This window comes from Bos indicus x Bos taurus, chromosome 7 (assembly GCF_003369695.1).
Source record: "Bos indicus x Bos taurus breed Angus x Brahman F1 hybrid chromosome 7, Bos_hybrid_MaternalHap_v2.0, whole genome shotgun sequence".
Taxonomy (NCBI): domain Eukaryota; kingdom Metazoa; phylum Chordata; class Mammalia; order Artiodactyla; family Bovidae; genus Bos; species Bos indicus x Bos taurus.
The window spans coordinates 109,391,883-109,412,800 of NC_040082.1; the positions used below are offsets into that span (position 1 = coordinate 109,391,883).

The window sequence follows — 20,918 nt, forward strand, 5'->3', positions numbered from 1 at the left end:
ACATCTGTCAGGGGTCTGGAAAGATAGATAGATAGATAGACACAGTAGTTTATTAGCTTGAACACCAAGCTATCTTACATCTTTTAGGAAGAAAAAACACTAAATTTAAAAACGCACCACCCACTGAATTTGGACACAATTAAAATGTGTTAAGCATTTCCTTGGGGAAGGGACACAACACCTCTACTCAATTAAGAGAAACATTCATATGGTCTAGGTCTTTATTTTTATACCCACATGCCATGGATTCGTAGGAATCAGCCCCAGGAGTTCAGGCTCCTTCCCATTCGTCCTCAAGCAGTGTGCTTCTTTGGGTGGAGCAGGCTGGTGCTTCAGCTGAACCCAAGGCCCTTTTTCTTTGACTTCCTTCTTTTTCTGATCATTTTCCTTCACACATTTCAGGAAGCTATCTTGGCTGTTAGAGTCCTTAATATGCTCAATACGCACATTAATTCTCTTGGCAAGAATCTTGCCCTTAACTTGTTTGCTTACAATGATGCCAACAGCATGCTGAGTAACACTGCAGACTCATCCACTTTTGCCATGGCAACATTTGTGGGGCATTCCTTCTTAAACAGTACCGATTGCCTTGATAGCCACAATATCACCCTTCTGGTAGATGCACATGTATGTGGCCAAAGGAACAACCCCATGTTTTCTAAAAGGTCCAGAGGTCATTCAGCAGGTGTCCCTCCTCTTCCTCTTTGCGTTGCTCATTTTGGCGAATTACTGGAAGATGGTGGTTCCAGCCGAAAGGCAGGAAAGATCTTAATGGACAGAGAAATAATTTCATTTCTCCCTGAATTTGGAAATCTGAAGGAAGTAATTAAAACCCATGGGATGGTCCCAGAGCACTGGGCAGGTGAACGCACTGCAGCCCCCTTCCCCCCGCAGATGGATGGCAGCACTGGAGCAGGAGGGCCCAGGCGACAGCAAGCAGGGCCACTCAGCTGCAAATAGCTCCAGGAAGCAAGAAGCTGCTTTTAAATACCCCTCATTCCTGCTATAAGAGGAAGTTCTCACAGCTGAACTTTAACAAATTCGTTGTTGTCTTTTCTGGGAAGATGAGGGAAGATGAAGTCATCCTTGTTATAATAAAACAAAGAAACATACTGTTTTTCTCTGGCTTCTCTCAGGAGTCGTGAGTAGACAGAGAAAAGGCTCTTGTCAGAGAAGCTGGGAGGATGTGTGAGTGTATCTGAGGCCCAAACCGGCGGCTCCACTGGGCATTCTGGGTCAGTCCTGGCCTGTGCCACAGCCTCTGGACTTGTGGGGCCCTCATCCACGGCCAGCACCATGTAGTATGTGCACAAATGCGACTGTGAATCTTGTTCCCTCTAGGATTGCTGAAAAGCAGTTTGATTGTCACCTGCAGGGGGACATAGAAGGGGTTTTATGGTTGTCACAGAAGGGGAAACTGAGGCTCAGAGAGAGGACCTGACCTGTGTTAGGTCACCTAGTTTGACTGGGTGGGGGACAAGATAGCCCCCACCCCTTCCATGGATTCAAACTAATATTGGGCTTTTATTGACTTCTGAAATGGTCTGGGGTAGCCCACAGCCATGACGGATTCTGACTTGAGAGGTTCTCCATGCAGAGACCCAGGCAGCTTGTGTAAGGAAAGGCCCAGGCCGGATGCAGGGGCTACTGAGGTCACAGGCAGTAGAGGCTGGCCCAGTGCACATGGCCAGCGCTGGGTGTCCATGCAGAGCAGGGCCTCTCCAGCCACTGTCCTAAAAGACATTCAGGGAGGCAGTGGTGTTAGAACTTGAGTCCTGTATGAAGACACCACTTGGGCATGGCCACCTTTGCAAAAGCCAGTGAGCCTCTGCCTCTAAAGCTGAAACCTCTCACACTGGGGGTTCAGTTCAGTTCAGTTCAGTTGCTCAGTTGTGTCCAACTCTTTGAGACCCCATGGACCACAGCACACCAGGCTTCCCTGTCCATCACCAACTCCTGGAGCTTGCTCAAACTCATGTCCACTGAGTTAGTGATGCCATCCAACCATCTCATCCTCTGTCATCCCCTTCCCCTCCTGCCTTCAATTTTTCCCAGCATCAGGGTCTTTTCAAATGAGTCAGTTCTTTGCATCATGTGGCCAAAGTATTGGAGCTTCAGCTTCAGCATCAGTCCTTACAATGAATATTCAGGACTGATTCCATTTAGGATGGACTGGTTGGATCTCCTTGCAGTCCAAGGGACTCTCAAGAGTCTTCTTCAACACCACACCCTGAGGGTAGGGTCATCCTGATCAGATGTGAGCACTGAACATCTGTCCCTGCCCTCAGCATCTGGGGAAGGCTGGTTGTCAATTGGAGGTGCATTCCTGGAAAATGCAGATGCCGAGGTCTCATGCCAGCTTGTGGACAGCCCAGGTGGTTCTGATGCCCAAGCAGCCAAATCCTCCACCTAGAGGAGTCCCAGAGGTGGGGACCCTCCAACTGTCACCCATCCAAGAGCCCTTGGGCAAGGCCCACCCACCTCAGAGCTTCCTAATAAAGTGCATACAGTGCACCACCTCACTTGTGGACAGGAAGACACTGGTGTGAATCAGCTGCCTCGTGCCAAACAAACTCACAGCCCAGATACGGTTACCTCTTCCCTCAAACCTCTGCGTCCAACCATGCTGCTGCTCTTATCCTCCCTGTTTCATTTGAGGCGACCCTGGTTGAGTGACTTGTGCACTGCAGTGTGGGGAGTTGGGGGAGCCAGGCCAGGACATAGTGTGTGACCCAGAACCCAGCTCATGCCACCTCCTCCACTCTGGGCCCTGGGTCACATGTATCAGTGCAAGGAATCGCCAAGGCGGAGTGTGAAGAAGTGAGGGCAGCCACCAGGAGAAGTCTTCACAGGGCTGGGGACACCTAATGCCAGGCATCAGAATGGTGACAAGGGTGAGGCTCCCCTGTGCACACCGGTCCTCTGCACACCTGCTCTGTGCAGCCCCCTGCATCCCTCCAAGAACCAGGCTCAGGGCCTTCAGGACATGAAACCCTTCACTCCAGTGTTTTTTGAATGACACATTCCAGGATCATTTTCATGTTTCCAGGCCTGACGACTCTCTGCACAGCTATTCACTTAGTCATGTTTTTCATATCAATTCACATTTTAAAATTAGTATCATTCTTAATGATAGTATCTATGAACTCATGGGTCTAATGTGCTGGCCATGTGCTTTTTAAAATGTGTTCAAATAAACATGCTGACACGTGTCAGTGACTGAAGAGTGAATAATGTTATGGCGGTCAGTGCTCAGCATTGCTGGAGTGACTCAAGAGTGAATAAATGTATTGCAGTTAGTCCTCGGCATTGCTGGCCCCTGAAGACAACAGCTGGCGCTGAGGTGGATTATAGGTCCTCCAGTCTCGGAGTCTCTTAGGTGAACCAAGCTGCTTCCTTGACATGCCCGAGACCCACAGGGACCTCAGCTGGGCACAACCTCCAGCAGCAGGTGGCCCCTGAGGCAGAGGCCACGCAGGCCATGCCCTCGCCTAGGTACACGTTCCACGTGGGCTCCAGTCCATGGAGGGCCGTCCAGCCATGCTGAGTGCTACTTTCATCTTGGCCCAGGCGGCTGGCTATCAGTCGTGTCATCGGGACAACAAAGTCCAGGCTTTGTGCGGGCTGCCAGGCCAGCCCAGGCACCCCATGTCACACCTCCAAGACTCGCCAGGATAAGGCTGGGAGGAATCACTGCTTGTGCAGATGGGCCCTGCTGCTCAGGGGACAGGCACTTCTGGGACTAACACTTCAGAAAGACTCCGCCACAAAGACACTCCGAAAACATCAGTGCTTTGGCAATGGTAGCTGTCCAGGCCAGGCCCATCTGAGCACCCTCCTGGCCCTCTCTGGTCCTGGAGGTGGGGGCTACACAGAACGGGGGCTTCCAGGGATGACAACTTTGACAGCATGTGGGTGACTGAGATGTGGGGGTGAGACTCAGCGAGAGAAAGGTGTGGCTGGCAGAGGGGCAGGGAGGGGGATGCTAGCCTAAAGGCCACAGAACAATGGGAGCTACTTAACAACGGCCACAGAACAACGGGAGTTTCCATAGAGAACAGTTTCTCTAAGGAAGCAGCCTGCTAACTGGCTCCATTTCTAGCCTCCTCTCAGTCCCAGCAGCCCCAGCAAGGGCCCTCAGGTGAGGGTCTGCAAAGTCCCTCTGGCCAGGCCACAGTGGTTCCAGGACTAAGTGAGGCGAGGGCATTTTGGAAAGTGAGATGAAGCACCTAGATTACTTCTTGTCCACACCAAGACCTGGCTCTGCTACAGCGGCCCAAGGTCACGGGCCTCTGTGGCTTCTGCCTACTCAGCATCTATTCCTCCTTATGGCAACAGAGACCACTCTGTCCTTTCTTGCCTGTGGTATCAAGGGCATGTGGCCCCAGCGGCTACTTGGGGTAGGAACTAGCTTTCCCTACAGTGCTTTGGGATGGGTGTGTGATTTGGGCACAACCACTCAGGGCATGCCACCCCCAGACTTAGGAATAGATCCATGAGTAGGCACTTCACTGGGGTGGGCCACCAGACAATTCTTGGGACAGGAATTTGAATTGTTGGAGCAGAGACTCTGCCTTCTGCTTGGGAAAAGGAAGGACAGGAGGTAAATGTAAGGCTGCCAAGGGCCTTCTTGTAAAAGAAGCCCAAGTGGAGAAAGTAGAGTGAACCAGCAGAGAGCCAGAGACCATGTCCCAGATCTAGCTATGTCTGATGTCCACCCCTAGACTTTTCTTTTTAGTTTAAAAAAATTTATTTTTAATTGAAGGATAATTGCTTTACAATATTGTGTTGGTTTCCACCAAACATCAACATGAATTAGCCATAGGTACACCCCTAGACTTTCTATTTACAGATGCAAAGACATCCTTCTTTTGTGCTTCACCTGCGTCTGCTTGAGCTGAGATTCTGCACATGCAATGGAAAGAATCCTAAGACCCGAGGCTCTGGAGACAGACATGGTTTTGGAGTATACCATCAGCAGCAGGGGGTGGGCTACACCCCATCAGCTATGGGCTGTGGGAACACATAGGCCGGCCAGGGCAGACATGCATTTGGTCCTTAGCTGTGAGTCCCTGGGGAGGTCTCTTTCCCTCTCACATTCTCTTCTACAAAATGGATCTGAGGAGCCCAGCTCACAGGCTGACGTGCCAAGGTGACACCTGCTCTGAAACTCAATGGAAGGAAGGATCAGACATGGGAGGGACATCCTGGGAGTTGGGGAAGGGCTGTGTAGGGAGGCAGCAGGTGTCAAGGCCCAGAGAAGGGAACAAGCCAAGAAGAGCAAGGCCACTGTGGCGAGAGCAAGGTGAGGAGCACCCTCACTGTGGCGCATGGGATGAGCAAGAGATAGGTTTGGTCAAGTGTTGTGGGATGGCCCTGGTAGGTCTCTGCTGGGTGAAGAATGGACAGAGGGAGAGTCATGACTGTAGGATGAGCTGGAATCAGGGGGTGGAGAGAGTGGCTGCATCCTGGGCAGATAGGGAAGGTGATGCCCACAGGCCATGCTGATGTGTAGATGGCAAGGGTATGGCTACTCAGGCTGGCACTTGGCCATCCGGGGGACTTGACTGACATGAGGGAAACTGCAGGAAGATGTGAGAGTGGGGGAAGCCCAGAGTAGAGCAGTGGAGGAAGACAAGGCTGATTATTGGGCCAGCCATATGGACAGAGGAGGAGAGCACAAGGGCACGGCGACCCTCTGTGTGATGCACCAAGGTTTGGAGGACGAGCTCCAGAGCAACAGATGGGTGGCATGAAGGCGGAAGCTGGCATGGATGTACACCTTTGACCATAACAACTGCTCTGAGACCCTGTCCAGGGAGAGGGCAACCATTGACAGTGCCTGCCAAGAACAAGGACATTCACCACATTGCGAAGCGTGCTGAGCCCCTGGCCACAGGCACTGGCTAAGCAAAGGGTCGTCCCTCTCTTCAACAGAATGCCATGCAGTGGTAGGAGGAGCACAGGAGATGGTGAGCACATCTGCAGCTGAGGAGTGAGAAAAGCCAGTTATAATTCAGGCTATGCTTAGAATGAGTGAAGCTTTGCATAAGAAAAATGTACCTTCACACACCCAGAGGGAAAAAAAGAAAGTGAAAGTCACTCAGTCGTGTCCAACTCTTTGCGACCCCATGGACTACACAGTCCATGGAATTTTCGAGGCCAGAATACTGAAGTAGGTAGCAGTTCCCTTCTCCAGGGGATCTTCCCAACCCAGGGATCAAACTCAGATCTCCTGTATTGCAGGTGGATTCTTTATCGACTCAGCCATCAGGGAAGCCCAGAGAAAAAGCCCACCACATTCAATGACCAGAGGGATCATCTTGTCCTTAATAGGCTAAGGAGTGGCTTTGGTTTTTCCTTTACTGCTTTCTGCATTTCTGATACTTTCTGCTTCAATGGCTTGTGTTACTTTTACAAAGAAGCATCAAAGGGTTTCTTCATTTTGGGAAAAAAGAAAGACAAACGGAGAGCAGACAGGTGATGGAGGAGGAGCATGACACCAGCTGTGCCAGGAGGAGGCAGCTTACTGGAACCTACAGCTTTGCGGAAGGCGGCCAATTCCTCTCTCTCCAGGCCCTCATTGATCTGAGGAGGTCATAACACACAGAATGTGGCGCACATTTGAGTTGAATGACAAGCAGGGGTGACTGATTCCAAGTCATTTGTCAAAGCAGAAACCAATGTATGGGATGGCCCAGCCACTGTCTTCAGACACCCGACAGCTGCTCCGTCACCTCTTTTCTGAAACCAGTGCTCCCACCACTGCTCTTTGAGAAGCATTCCAAGACTCAAAATAGTTGGAATGCAAACTGCCATCTGGGGGTTCAGACCGGCATGTGTACAACATTTTAGTTTGTGGAGTCCTTTCATCACCTCTGTGTCCTAGGTCCCGGCCTACACCCTGAGGGGGCTGAGCCCCTACCACATGTTGGCCACTAACAAGCAGCCCAGGACCCAGCTCCTGCCCAGGGGACCAGCAAGTCCACTCCTGCAAGCAGGGCCCCTGGGGCCCTCAACTTCTCTTCCAGTCTTAGTTATTGTTACTAGTCTGTGTTTTAAGTTTTTCATGAAGTATAGCATATATCCTACAATGCACACACATTTGAAGTGTGCAGCTAGGTGAGTCCTCCCAAAGTGAAGACACCTGTGCAACCAGCACCCAGGTGGAGAAAGAGCCTGTGTCCAGCTCCTCAAAGTCTGGCTTGGGCTCCTTTCCACTCATTAACCCTTAATTTCAACTGGAAAGAAAAATGAAGAGGGATCAAGAGGTAGAAAACCATCACTGTTAAGACAAAGCCTGATATGTGCTGTGCCCAGAGGGATACTACTAAATGCAGAGAGCGGAAATGAGGAGGGGCCCCATGTGCCCTACCTGTGCAGCCATGGTGGGCTGCATACCCAGCTTGGGGCTACTCTGCCCCTCATCACTGGTGGTCAAGAGGCCACGGTCTAGGGATGTGTCAAGCCTGTTCAGCCTCAATCCCACCCCAGACCTACATAAAAGAAGCAAGAACATGAACTACATGGATAAATATAGGCCGTTTTTCTTTTTATTTAAATATCTCTAAAATGTAATTGGCTGCGCAAAGCAAAAATAATGTATGTGGGGTTTGTAAATATGGGGAAACACAATGTATGACAATAGTATTGTAATGTGTCCCCCAAAAGATATATTGAATTTCTAGCCCCTAGTATCACTGAATGTAACATTGTTTGAAAATAGGGTCACTGTAGATTTAATTAGTTAAGATGAGGCCATTCTAGATCATAAGGCAGTTCTATTTCCAGTTTTTTAAGTAATCTCCACACTGTTCTCCATAGTGGCTGTACTAGTTTGCATTCCCACCAACAGTGTAAGAGGGTTCCCTTTTCTACACACCCTCTCCAGCATTTATTACTTGTAGACTTTTGGATCACAGCCATTCTGACTGGTGTGAAATGGTACCTCATAGTGGTTTTGATTTGCATTTCTCTGATAATGCTGGGCATATACACTGAGAAAACCAGAAGGGAAAGAGACACGTGTACCCCAATGTTCATCGCAGCACTGTTTATAATAGCCAGGACATGGAAGCAACCTAGATGTCCATCAGCAGATGAATGGATAAGAAAGCTGTGGTACATATACACAATGGAGTATTACTCAGCCATTAAAAAGAATACATTTGAATCAGTTCTAATGAGGTGGATGAAACTGGAGCCTATTATATAGAGTGAAGTAAGCCAGAAAGAAAAACACCAATACAGTATACTAATGCATATATATGGAGTTTAGAAAGATGGTAACAATAACCCTGCGTACGAGACAGCAAAAGAGACACTGATGTATAGAACAGTCTTATGGACTCTGTGCGAGAGGGAGAGGGTGGGAAGATTTGGGAGAATGACATTGAAACATGTATAATATCATGTATGAAACGAGTTGCCAGTCCAGGTTCGATGCACGATACTGAAGGCTTGGGGCTAGTGCACTGGGACGACCCAGAGGGAGGGTGTGGGGAGGTAGGAGGGAGGAGGATTCAGGATGGGGAACACATGTATACCTGTGGCAGATTCATTTTGATATTTGGCAAAACTAATACAATTTTGTAAAGTTTAAAAAAAAAAAAAAAGATGAGGCCATTCTAGAGTAAGGTGGGCCACTAACCTAATATGACTTATGTCCTTAAAAGAAGATGGCCATCTGAAGACACAGACACACTTGAGAGGAAATCATGAGACAATAAAGCTGCAAGCCAAGGAACTGTCAAAGATGTCTGGCAAACCACCAGAGCTAGGAAGAGGCAAGGAAGGATTTTTCTGTTGGTTGCAGAGAAAGCATGGTCCTGTTAATACCTTGATTTTGGACTTCTACCCTATGAGAGAATAAATTTCTGCTGTTTTAAGCCAACCCAGCTTCTGGTACTTTGTTACACAACTCTAAGCAACAAATACAAGCACAAAGGTTGAGAGACAAGGGAAGATCCTGGCATCGCATACTATGTGTGAAGTAGTATAGTATTACTTGAAGGTGCTAAGCTAACGTTGTGGCAGGAAGAATTCTAAAATGGCCCCCCAGATTCCCAGCCTCTGGTGTACATGCCTTGTGTAATCCCCTCTCCTTGAGCGTGGGTGAGACCCATGAATATCATCAATGGTACTCCTATGACCAGGTTAAGTTATATGGCAAAGGTGAGGGGAATTTTGCAAATGTAATCAAGCGCCTTAATCAGCTGGGTTCAGTTCAGTCACTCAGTCAGGTCCAAGTCTTTGCAAACCCACACACTGCAGCATGCCAGGCCTCCCTGTCCATCACCAACTCCTGGAGTTTACTCAGACTCATGTCCATTAAGTCGGTGATACCATCCAACCATCTTATCCTGTCATCCCCTTCTCCTCCCACCTTCAATCTTTCCCAGCATTAGAGTCATTTCCAATGAGTCAGCTCTTCGCATCAGGTGGCCAAAGTACTGGAGTTTCAGCTTCAGCATCAGTCCTTCTAATGAACACCCAGGACTGATCTCCTTTTGGATGGACTGGTTGGATCTCCTTGAAGTCCAAGGGACTCTCAAGAGTCTTCTCCAACACCAGAGTTCAAAAGCATCACTTCAAAAGCATCAGATGCAAAAGCACCTTCAGTGCTCAGCTTTTTAGTCCAATTCTCACATTCATACACGACTACTGGAAAAACCATAGATTTGACTAGATGGACAAATGTTGGCAAAGTAATGTCTCTGCTTTTTAACATGCTGTCTAGGTTGGTCATAACTTTTCTTCCAAGGAGTAAGCGTCTTTTAATTTCATGGCTGCAGTCACCATCTGCAATGATTCTGGAGCCCAAGAAAATAAAGTCTGTCATTATTTCCATTGTTTCTCCATCTATTTTCTATGAAGTGATGGGACCGGATGCCATGATCTTAGTTTTCTGAATGTTGAGCTTTAAGCCAAATTTTTCACTCTCCTCTTTCATCAAGAGGCTCTTAAGTTCTTCACTTTCTGCCATAAGGGTGGTATCATCTGCATATCTGAAGTTATTGATGTTTCTCCTGGCAATCTTGATTCCAGCTTGTGCTTCATCCAGCCTGGCATTTCTCATGATGTACTCTGCATATAAGGTAAATAATCAGGGTGACAATATACAGCCTGACGCACAGCTGGGTGTTGTTTTTGCTTTGGGTCCATCTCTTCATTCTTTCTGGAGTTATTTCTCCACTGATCTCCTGTAGCATGTTGGGGATCTACCAACCTGGGGAGTTCATGTTTCAGTGTCCTATCTTTCTGCCTTTTCATCCTGGGTGAGCATGACCTAATCAGACAAGCTCTTTAAAAAGAAGGTCTAGAGGTCTGAGAGTCCCACCACAACCTCTTCTTGATGTCCTTGAGAAAGTAAGCCACTATGAGTACTACTGCTGCCAGGAAATAAAATCTGACACCATTTACATGAGCTTGGAAGGGGATCCTAAGCCTCAGATGAAATTCCAAACCCAGGTCTATGAGATTCTGAGGAGAGGACCCAGTTAAGCTCTCCCTGGAACGTGACTCATGGAAACTCTAAAATAACAAATGTATATTGCTTAATGTTTCCAAAATTGTTTTAATGCTTTAAGTGAAAGTGAAAGTGAAGTCGCTCAGTCGTGTCCGACTCTTTGTGACCCCGTGGACGGTAACCTACCAGGCTCCGCGGTCCATGGGATTTTCCAGGCAAGAAGACTGGAGTGGGCTGCCATTTCCTTCTCCAGGGGATGTTCCCAACCCAGGGATTGAACCCAGGTCTCCTGCATTGCAGACAGACGCTTTACCTTCTGAGCCATGAGGGATTTATGTTTCCAAAATTGTTTTAATGCTTTCAGATCAGATCAGATCAGTCACTCAGTCGTGTCCGACTCTTTGCAACCCCACGAATTGCAGCATGCCAGGTCTCCCTGTCCATCACCAACTCCCGGAGTTCACTCAGACTCACGTTCATTGAGTCAGTGATGCCATCCAGCCATCTCATCCTCTGTCGTCCCCTTCTCCTCCTGCCCCCAATCCCTCCCAGCATCAGAGTCTTTTTCCAATGAGTCAACTCTTCACATGAGGTGGCCAAAGTACTGGAGTTTCAGCTTTAGCATCATTCCTTCCAAAGAAATCCCAGGACTGATCTCCTTCAAAATGGACTGGTTGGATCTCCTTGCAGTCCAAGGGACTCTCAAGGGTCTTCTCCAACACCACAGTTCAAAAGCATCAATTCTTCGGCACTCAGCCTTCTTCACAGTCCAACTCTCACATCCATACATGACCACAGGAAAAACCATAGCCTTGACTAGATGGACCTTTGTTGGCAAAGTAATGTCTCTGCTTTTGAATATGCTATCTAGGTTGGTCATAACTTTCCTTCCAAGGAGTAAGCGTCTTTTAATTTCATGGCTGCAGTCACCATCTGTAGTGATTTTGGAGCCCAGAAAAATAAAGTCTGACACTGTTTCCACTGTTTCCCCATCTATTTCCCATGAAGTTGTGGGACCAGATGCCATGATCTTCATTTTCTGAATGTTGAGCTTTAAGCCAACTTTTTCACTCTCCACTTTCACTTTCATCAAGAGGCTTTTGAGTTCCTCTTCACTTTCTGCCATAAGGGTGGTGTCATCTGCATATCTGAGGTTATTGATATTTCTTCCAGCAATCTTGATTCCAACTTGTGTTTCTTCCAGTCCAGCGTTTCTCATGATGTAGTCTGCATATAAGGTAAATAAGCAGGGTGACGATATACAGCCTTGACGAACTCCTTTTCCTATTTGGAACCAGTCTGTTGTTCCATGTCCAGTTCTAACTGTTGCTTCCTGACCTGCATACAGGTTTCTCAAAAGGCAGATCAGGTGGTCTGGTATTCCCATCTCTTTCAGAATTTTCCACAGTTTATTGTGATCCACACAGTCAAAGGCTTTGACATAGTCAATAAAGCAGAAATAGATGTTTTTCTGGAACTCTCTTGCTTTTTCCATGATCCAATGGATGTTGGCAATTTGATCTCTGGTTCCTCTGCCTTTTCTAAAACCAGCTTGAACATCAGGAAGTTCATGGTTCACATATTGCTGAAGCCTGGCTTGGAGAATTTTGAGCACTACTTTACTAGCATGTGAGATGAGTGCAATTGTGTGGTAGTTTGAGCATTCTTTGGCATTGCCTTTCTTTGGGATTGGAATGAAAACTGACCTTTTCCAGTCTTGTGGCCACTGCTGAGTTTTCCAAATTTGCTGGCATATTGAGTGCAGCACTTTCACAGCATCATCTTTCAGGATTTGGAATAGCTCAACTGGAATTCCATCACCTCCACTAGTTTTGTTCGTAGTGATGTTTTCTAAGGCCCACTTGATTTCACATTCCAGGATGTCTGGCTCTAGGTGAGTGATCACACCATTGTGATTATCTGGGTCATGAAGATCTTTTTGGTACAGTTCTTCTGTGTATTCTTGCCATCTCTTCTTAATATCTTCTGCTTCTGTTAGGTCCATACCATTTCTGTCCTTTATCGAGCTCATCTTTGCATGAAATATTCCTTTGGTATCTCTGATTTTCTTGAAGAGATCCCTAGTCTTTCCCATTCTATTGTTTTCCTCTATTTCTTTGCATTGATCACTGAAGAAGGCTTTCTTATCTCTTCTTGCTATTCTTTGGAACTCTGCATTCAGATGTTTATATCTTTGCTAAGTCACTTCAGTCGTGTCCGACTCTGTGCAACCCCATAGATGGCAGCCCACCAGGCTCCCCCGTCCCTGGGATTCTCCAGGCAAGAACACCGGAGTGGGTTGCCATTTCCTTCTCCAATGCATGAAAGTGAAAAGTGAAAGTGAAGTCGCTCAGTCGTGTCCAACCCTCAGCGACCCCATGGACTGCAGCCCTCCAGGCTCCTCCGTCCATGGGATTTTCCAGGCAAGAGTACTGGAGTTTATATATTTAGGCAACAATAAAAAAACTAATACAATGTATATTATTATACCTAAATGAAGGTCTAAAATAACAGGGATATATTAATAGCTAATATGTCAACAAAGCAGATGAAATGGAATCAATAAAAAATACCCAATTAGCCCAAAATAAGTCTGAAAAAGAAGATAAATGATAAGAAACATATGAAATAAATGAAAATTAAATAGAAAGGTGATCAATTTCAATCTAATAATATTAACCACCACATTAAATATAAATGGTCTAAAGAACCCAATGAAAAGGCAGAGACTTTCAGATTGGATAAGAAAGCTAGAACCAACAAAGAACTCTCTATTTAAGTATACAGACACAAATAGTGGTAAGGTAAAAAGATGAAAAAAAGAAAGTTGGTATGTCTACATTGTTCTCAGAACTGATAAAGAGGGGCATTTCCAATGACAAAAGGGTCAATTTATTAAGAGGACATAATCATCCTACACATGTGCTATCTAAATATCAGAGTTTCAAAACATATGAAGCAAGATAGAACTGTGAGAACAGGCAAATCTACAATTGTAGTTGAGATTTTAACATCCCTACTCAAGAATAGACAGAATAAGTAGATAAAAAGTCAGGAAGAATATTGAACATTTGAACAACATTACTAAGCAACAAACTGACTGCTGTTTATAGAAAACTTCATACAAGAATAGCAGAATACACATTCATTTCAAATGTATATTCAACAAGACAGACTATATTCTAGGCCACAAAACAATTCTTACTAAATTTAAAGGGACTTAAGTTACAGAAAATGTGTTCTTTGGCCACAAAGGAATTAGATATAATTAACAAAGGTATCTGGAAAATTTGAAAGCTAAATAATACACTTCTAAATAACTTATGGATGAAAGAAAAAATAATAAAGGAATTAAAACATATTCTGATCTTAATATAATGAAAACACAACGTATCAGTACATGTGGGATGCAACTAAAGAGGTATTTAGAAGAAATCTTATAGTAGTAAATGCCAATATTAGAAAAAAGTAGATTTTAAATCATGTACTCACATTGATGACCTCAGCTTTTATTGTAAGAAACAAGAAGAGCAAATGAAAACCAAAGTTAAGCAGAAAAAAGGAACTGATAATACTCGGAGCAAAAATCAATGAGGTATATAACAGAAAAACAATAGAGCAAAACAATGAACCAAAAAGCTGGTTCTCTGACAAGATAAAAAAATGAATAAACTTCTATTTCAATTAATCAGGAAAAAAGAGAATACACATATTACCAATATCATAAATGAAGTGACATTAATACAAATTCTAAAGATATGAAAAGGTTAATAAGGAAATACAGAAAACTTTCTGTCAATCAATTGACAATTTAGATAACACAGAAAATTTTTTCAATATATATAAACTACCAAATCTCATGAAAGAAGAAATAGATTAAACAAACAGCCCAATATCAATCAAAGAAATTGAAACTGTTTTTAAAAGCCTTCTCATCAGGAATAAGATAAGGATGTCTACTTTCAACACTGTGATTCAGTATTGTACTGGTAGTTCTAGACAGAGTAATGAGGCACCAAAAAGAAATAAAAGGCATTAATTAAAAGGAAATCTCTGTGATGTATGTCAGAGAGTGTTTTGCCTATGTTCTCCTCTAGGAGTTTTATAGTTTCTGGTCTTACATTGAGATCTTTAATCCATTTTGAGTTTATTTTTGTATATGGTGTATAGAACAGGCTTATGGACTCTGTGGGAGAGGGAGAGGGTGGGAAGATTTGGGAGAATGGCATTGAAACATGTGAAATGTCATGTATGAAACGAGATGCCAGTCCAGGTTCAATGCACGATGCTGGATGCTTGGGGCTGGTGCACTGGGACGACCCAGAGGGATGGTATGGGGAGGGAGGAGGGAGGAGGGTTCAGGATGGGGAACACATGTATAATTTTTTTTAATTAAAATTGAATAAAATTAAAAAAAAAATAAAATAAAATAAAAGGAAATCTCTATTCAGAGATGACATGACCCCATATATATATATATACAAAATCCCAAAGAATGTACAAAAAACTACTAGAGATAATAAATTCAGTAAAGATGCAAAAATACAGGCTCAAGACACAATATACTATTAACACTCTGAAAAATAACTTAAGAAAACAACATGATTTATTTTTTACTTTTATTCTTTTATTTTTAAAATTAAAATTTATTGGAATATAGTTGATTCACAATGTTTTGTTAGATTCAGATGTAGAGCAAAGTGATTCATTATACATATATATATTCATTCCTTTTTAGGTTCTTTTTTCATGCAGATTATCAGAGATTATTGAGTTGAGTTCCCTGTGCTATACAGTAGGTAAACAGTAGGTCCTTGTTGGTTATCTATCTTATACATAGTAGTACGTGTATGTTCATCCCAAGCTCCTGATTTAGCACCCCCCAACAACATTTCCCCTTAAATATCCATAATTTAATTTCATTATCTGTAAGTCCATTTCTGTTTATAATGCGTTCATTTGTATCATTTCTTAAAATTAAATTCCAACTTCTGGTTCAAGATGACGCAGTAGAAGGACATGCATTCTTCTCCAGCGAGAGCATCAAAATTGCAACTAGCTGTTGAACAACCACCAAGAGAAGGCTGCTGGAGCCCACCAAAAGGAGATACCTCAATGTCCAAAGACAAAGAAGCCCCAATGAGATGGTAGGAGGAGCACAAACATGATAAACTCAAATCCCATATCTGTCAGGTGGTGACCCACAAACTAGAGAACAATAACATCAAAGATGTTCTCCCACTCTTGTGAAGGTTCTAAGCCCCATGTCAGGCTTCCCAGCCTGGGGAGCTGACAAAGGGACTGAGAATCCCCAGGGAATCTGACTGTGAAGGCCAGCAGGCTTTGATTACAGGACTCCCACAGGACTGGGAAACAGAGACCCCACTGTTGGAGGGCACAGACAAAATCATGCGTACTCCAAGATCCAGGGGAAAGGAGCAATGACCCCACAGGAGATTGAACCAGGCCGACCACTACTGTTGGAGGGTCTCCTATGGAGGTGGGGGTCAGCAGTGGCTCATCGTGGGGCCAAGGGCACTGGCCGCAGCAGTCCTGGAAGATGCCCTTGGTGTAAGTCCTCTTAGAGGTCACCATTAACCCTACCACAGAGCCCACAGACTCCAGGGCTGGGTCACCTCAGGCCAAACAACTAACAGGGAGGGAGCACAACCCCACCCATCAGCAGATAACAGGATTAAAGTTTTTCTGGGCATGGCCTTACCCACCAGAGCAAGACCCAGTTTTTCCCACCACCAGTCCCTCCCATCAGGAAGGTTACACAAGCCTCTAAGTCTCCTCCACCAGAGGGCAGACAGAAGAAGCAAGAAGAACTACAGTCCCTCAGTGGTGAGAACAAAACCACATTACAGAAAGTTAATCAGGATAAAAAAGCAGAGGGTTTTGTCCCAGACGAAGGGGCAAGATAAAACCCTACAAAAACAACTAAATGAAGTGGAGATTAGGCAACCTTCCAGAAAAAGAATTCAGAAAAATAACAGTGAAGATGATTCAGGATCTCAGAAAAAGGATGGAGGCAAAGGTTGAGAAGATGCAAAAAATGTTTACCAAACACCAGAAGAACGAAAGAACAAGCAGCAATGAAAAATACACTGGTGCTGCTGCCAAGTCGCTTCAGTCGTGTCCGACTCTGTGCGACCCCATGGACTGCAGCCTACCAGGCTTTTCCGTCCATGGGATTCTCCAGGCAAGAACACTGGAGTGGGTTGCCATAAAATACACTAGAAGGAATCAATAGCAGAATAACCGAGGCAGAAGAACAGATAAGTGACCTGGAGGACAGAATGGTGGAAATCATTGCTGCAGAACAGAATATAGAAAAAAGAATGGAAAAAAAATGCAAATAGCCTAAAAGACCTCTGGTACATTAATGGTGCTAACATTTGCATTATAGGCATCCCAGTAGAAGAAGAGAGAGAAAGGAACCAAGAAAATATTTTAAGAGAGAAGAACTGAAAACTTCCCTAACATGGGAAAGGAAATAGTAAACCAAGTCCAGGACATGCAGAGAGTCCCAGGGAGGATGAACCCAAGGAGGAACACAGAGAGACACATAGTAATCAAACTGATGAAAATTAAAGACAAGGATAAAATATTAAAAGCAACAAGGGAAAAATGACAAATAACATACAAGGAACACCCATCAGGTTATCAGCTGATTTCTCAACAGAAATTCTATGAGCCAGAAGGGAATGGCACCATATATTTAAAGTGATGATAGGGAGGAACCTACAACCAAGAAGAATACTCTACCCAGTAAGACTCTCATTCAGATTTGATGGAGAAATCAAAAGCTTTCCAGAGAAGCAAAAGTTAAAGAGAATTTAGCACCACCAGACCAGTTCACTTCAGTTCAGTCCCTCAGTCGTGTCCAACTCTTTCTGACCCCATGGATTGCAGCACACCAGGCTTCCCTGTCCATCACCAACTCCCAGAGCTTGCTCAAACTCATGTCCACAGAGTCAGTGATGCCATCCAACCATCTCATCCTCTGTCGTCCCCTTTTCCTTCTACCTTAAATCTTTCCAGCATCAGGGTCTTTTCCAATGGGTCAGTTCTTCCCACCAGGTGGCCAAAGTATTAGAGCTTTAGCTTCAGCATCAGTCCTTCCAATGAATATTCAGGACTGATCTCCTTTAGGATGGACTGCTTTGATCTCCTTGCAGTCCAAGGGACTCTCAAGAGTCTTCTCCAACACCACAGTTCAAAAGCACCAATTCTTCAGCGCTCAGCTTTCTTTATGGTCCAACTCTCATATCCGTACATGATTACTGGAAAAACTGTAGTTTTGACTAGACGGACCTTTGTTGGCAAAGTAATGTCTCTTCTTTTTAATATGCTGACTAGGTTGGTCATAGCTTTTCTTCCAAGGAGCAAGCATATTTTAATTTCATAGCTGCAGTCACCATCTGCAAAGATTCTGGAGCCCAAGAAAATAAAGTCTGTCACTGTTTCCACTGTTTCCACATCTGTTTGCCATGAAGTGATGGGACTGGATGCCATGATCTTAGTTTTTTTGAATGTTGAGCTTTAAGCCACCTGTTTCACTCTCCTCTTTCACTTTCATCAAGAGGCTCTTTAGTTCCTCTTTGCTTTCTTCCATAAGGGTGGTATCATCTGCATATCTGAGGTTACTGATATTTCTCCCAGCAATGGCTGTCTGAGGAAGCCTTACAAATAGCTGTGAAAAGAAGGGAATCGAAAAGCAAAGGAGAAAAGGAAAGATACACCCATTTGAATGAGAGTTCCAAAGAATAGCAAGAAGAGATAAGAAAGCCTTCCTCAGTGATCAGTGCAAAGAAATAGAGGAAAACAATAGAATGGGAAAGACTAAGATCTCTTGAAGAAGAGATAACAAGGGAACATTTCATGCAAAGACGGGCACGATAAAGGACAGAAATGGTATGGACCTAACAGAAGCAGAAGATATTAAGAAGAGATGTCAAGAATATACAGAAGAACTGTACAAAAAAGATCTTCATGACCCAGATAATCACGATGGTATGATCACTCACCTAGAGCCAGACATCTTGGAATGTGAAGTCACATGGGCCTTAGGAAGCATCACTACGAAAAAAGTGAATAGAGGTGATGGAATTCCAGTTGAGCTATTTCAAATCCTGAAAGATGACTCTGTGAAAATGCTGCACTCAATATGCCAGCAAATTTGGAAAACTCAGCAGTGGCCACAGGACTGGAAAAGGTCAGTTTTCATTCCAATCCCAAAGAAAGGCAATGCCAAAGAATGCTCAAACTACCACACAATTGCACTCATCTCACACGCTAGAAAAGTAATGCTTAAAATTCTTCAAGCCAGGCGTCAACAATACGTGAACCGTGAACTTCCTGTTGTTCAAGCTGGCTTTAGAAAAGGCAGAGGAACCAGAGATGAAAGAGCCAATATCCACTGGGTCATCAAAAAAGCAAGAGAGTTCCAGAAAAACATCTATTTCTGCTTTATTGACTATGCCAAAGCCTTTGACTGTGAGGATCACAATAAACTGTGGAAAATTCTGAAAGAGATGGGAATACCAGACCACCTGATCTGCCTTTTGAGAAACCTGTATGCAGGTCAGGAAGCAACAGTTAGAACTGGACATGGAACAACAGACTGGTTCCAAATTGGAAAAGGAGTACGTCAAAGCTGTATATTGTCACCCTGCTTATTTACCTTATATGCAGACTACATCATGAGAAATGCTGGGGTGGATGAAGCACAAGCTGGAATCAAGATTGCTGGGAGAAATATCAATAACTTCAGATATGCAGATGACACCATCCTTATGGCAGAAAGTGAAGAACTAAAGAGCCTCCTGATGAAAGTGAAAGAGGAGAGTGAAAAGATTGGCTTAAAGCTCAACATTCAGAAAACTAAGATCATGGCATCCGGTCCCATCACTTCATGGGAAATAGATGGGGAAAAAGTGGAAACACTGGCTGTCTTTGTTTTTCTGGGCTCCAGAATCATTGCAGATGGTGACTGCAGCCATGAAATTAAAAGATGCTTACTCCTTGGAAGGAAAGTTATGACCAACCTAGATAGCATGTTAAAAAGCAGAGACATTACTTTGCCAACAAAGGTCCGTCTAGTCAAGGCTATGGTTTTTCCAGTGGTCATGTATGGATGTGAGAGTTAGACTATAAAGAAAGCTGAGGGCCGAAGAATTGATGCCTTTGAACTGTGGTGTTGGAGAAGACTCTTGAGAGTCCCTTGGACTGCAAGGAGATCCAACCAGTCCATCCTAAAGATCAGTCCTGGGTGTTCATTGGAAGGACTGATCCTAAAGCTGAAACTCCAATACTTTGGCCACCTGATGCGAAGATCTGACTCATTTGAAAAGACCCTGATCCTGGGAGGGTTTGGCGGCAGGAGGAGAAGGGGATGACAGAGGACGAGATGCCTGGATGGCATCACCGACTCAATGGACATGGTTTTGGGACATCACCAACTCTGGGAGTTGGTGATGGACAGGGAGGCCTGGCGTGCTGCGGTTCATGGGGTCTCAAAGAGTCGGACAGGACTGAGCGACGAAGTGAAGTGAACTGAATCTTGATTCCAGCTTGTGCTTCATCCAGCCTGGCAGTTTCCATGATATACTACTCTGCATAGAAGTTAAATAAGCAGGGTGACAATACACAGTTTTGAAGTACTATTTTCCCAAAACCACCTTTACACTATATGTTAAAGAAACTCCTCTTGGCAGGAAACACAAGAAAAGGAAAAGAACTACACAAAATAAACCCAAAACAACTAAGAAAATGATAACAGGACCACACATATTGCTAATTACCTTAGATGTAAATGGATGAAGTGCACCAGCCAAAAGATAAAAACTGGCTGTGTGGATGAAAACACCATGCATGTGTGCACTTCCTCCTACCATATCACTGTACTTAACCTCCGCAATTGCATGCAATTATTTCATACTGTTAGATTAACCATGTTTCCATTATGGCTTGCAGTTGTAATTATCTTTTTATTTTTTGTCTGGGTATTGGTTGTGAAAACTGATAAACATCTTTTATTATGTGAATATGTAACTATTATTTGTTTAATACCATTGTATCATGATTTATCAACAGAAAACAACAGAATTCTATATCATTAAAACTACCATTTAATAGAGAAACCTGTAATCACTTTTTAAAATCCAGAGGCATAACAGATTTATCTTGGAATTTTTTGAAAAATACAATTGCCCAAGTACTGCTATTTTTTCCCAAATCTCCAGATGTGTTTCTAATGAGCAGTCATGTTAAAAACAACTGGACTACATGAGGATGTCTTACTTTTATCTAGTTTGTTTCTCTTTTTCTACTTCCTTTTTTAACAAATTTTATTTTCTTTAACTTTACAATATTGTATTGGTTTTGCCATGTATCAAAATCAATCTGCCACAGGTATACATGTGTTCCCCATCCTGAACCATCC

At 44.2% G+C, this 20,918-nt stretch overlaps 1 protein-coding gene and 1 pseudogene across 1 annotated transcript in view; both read right to left on the reverse strand.

The window, feature by feature from the left end:
• The window catches only part of RASGEF1C (RasGEF domain family member 1C), a 119,002-nt gene that overhangs the window by 65,086 nt on the left and 32,998 nt on the right, over window positions 1-20,918 (reverse strand). The window lies entirely within an intron of this gene.
• On the reverse strand, window positions 214-1,372 carry LOC113896506 (annotated as a pseudogene).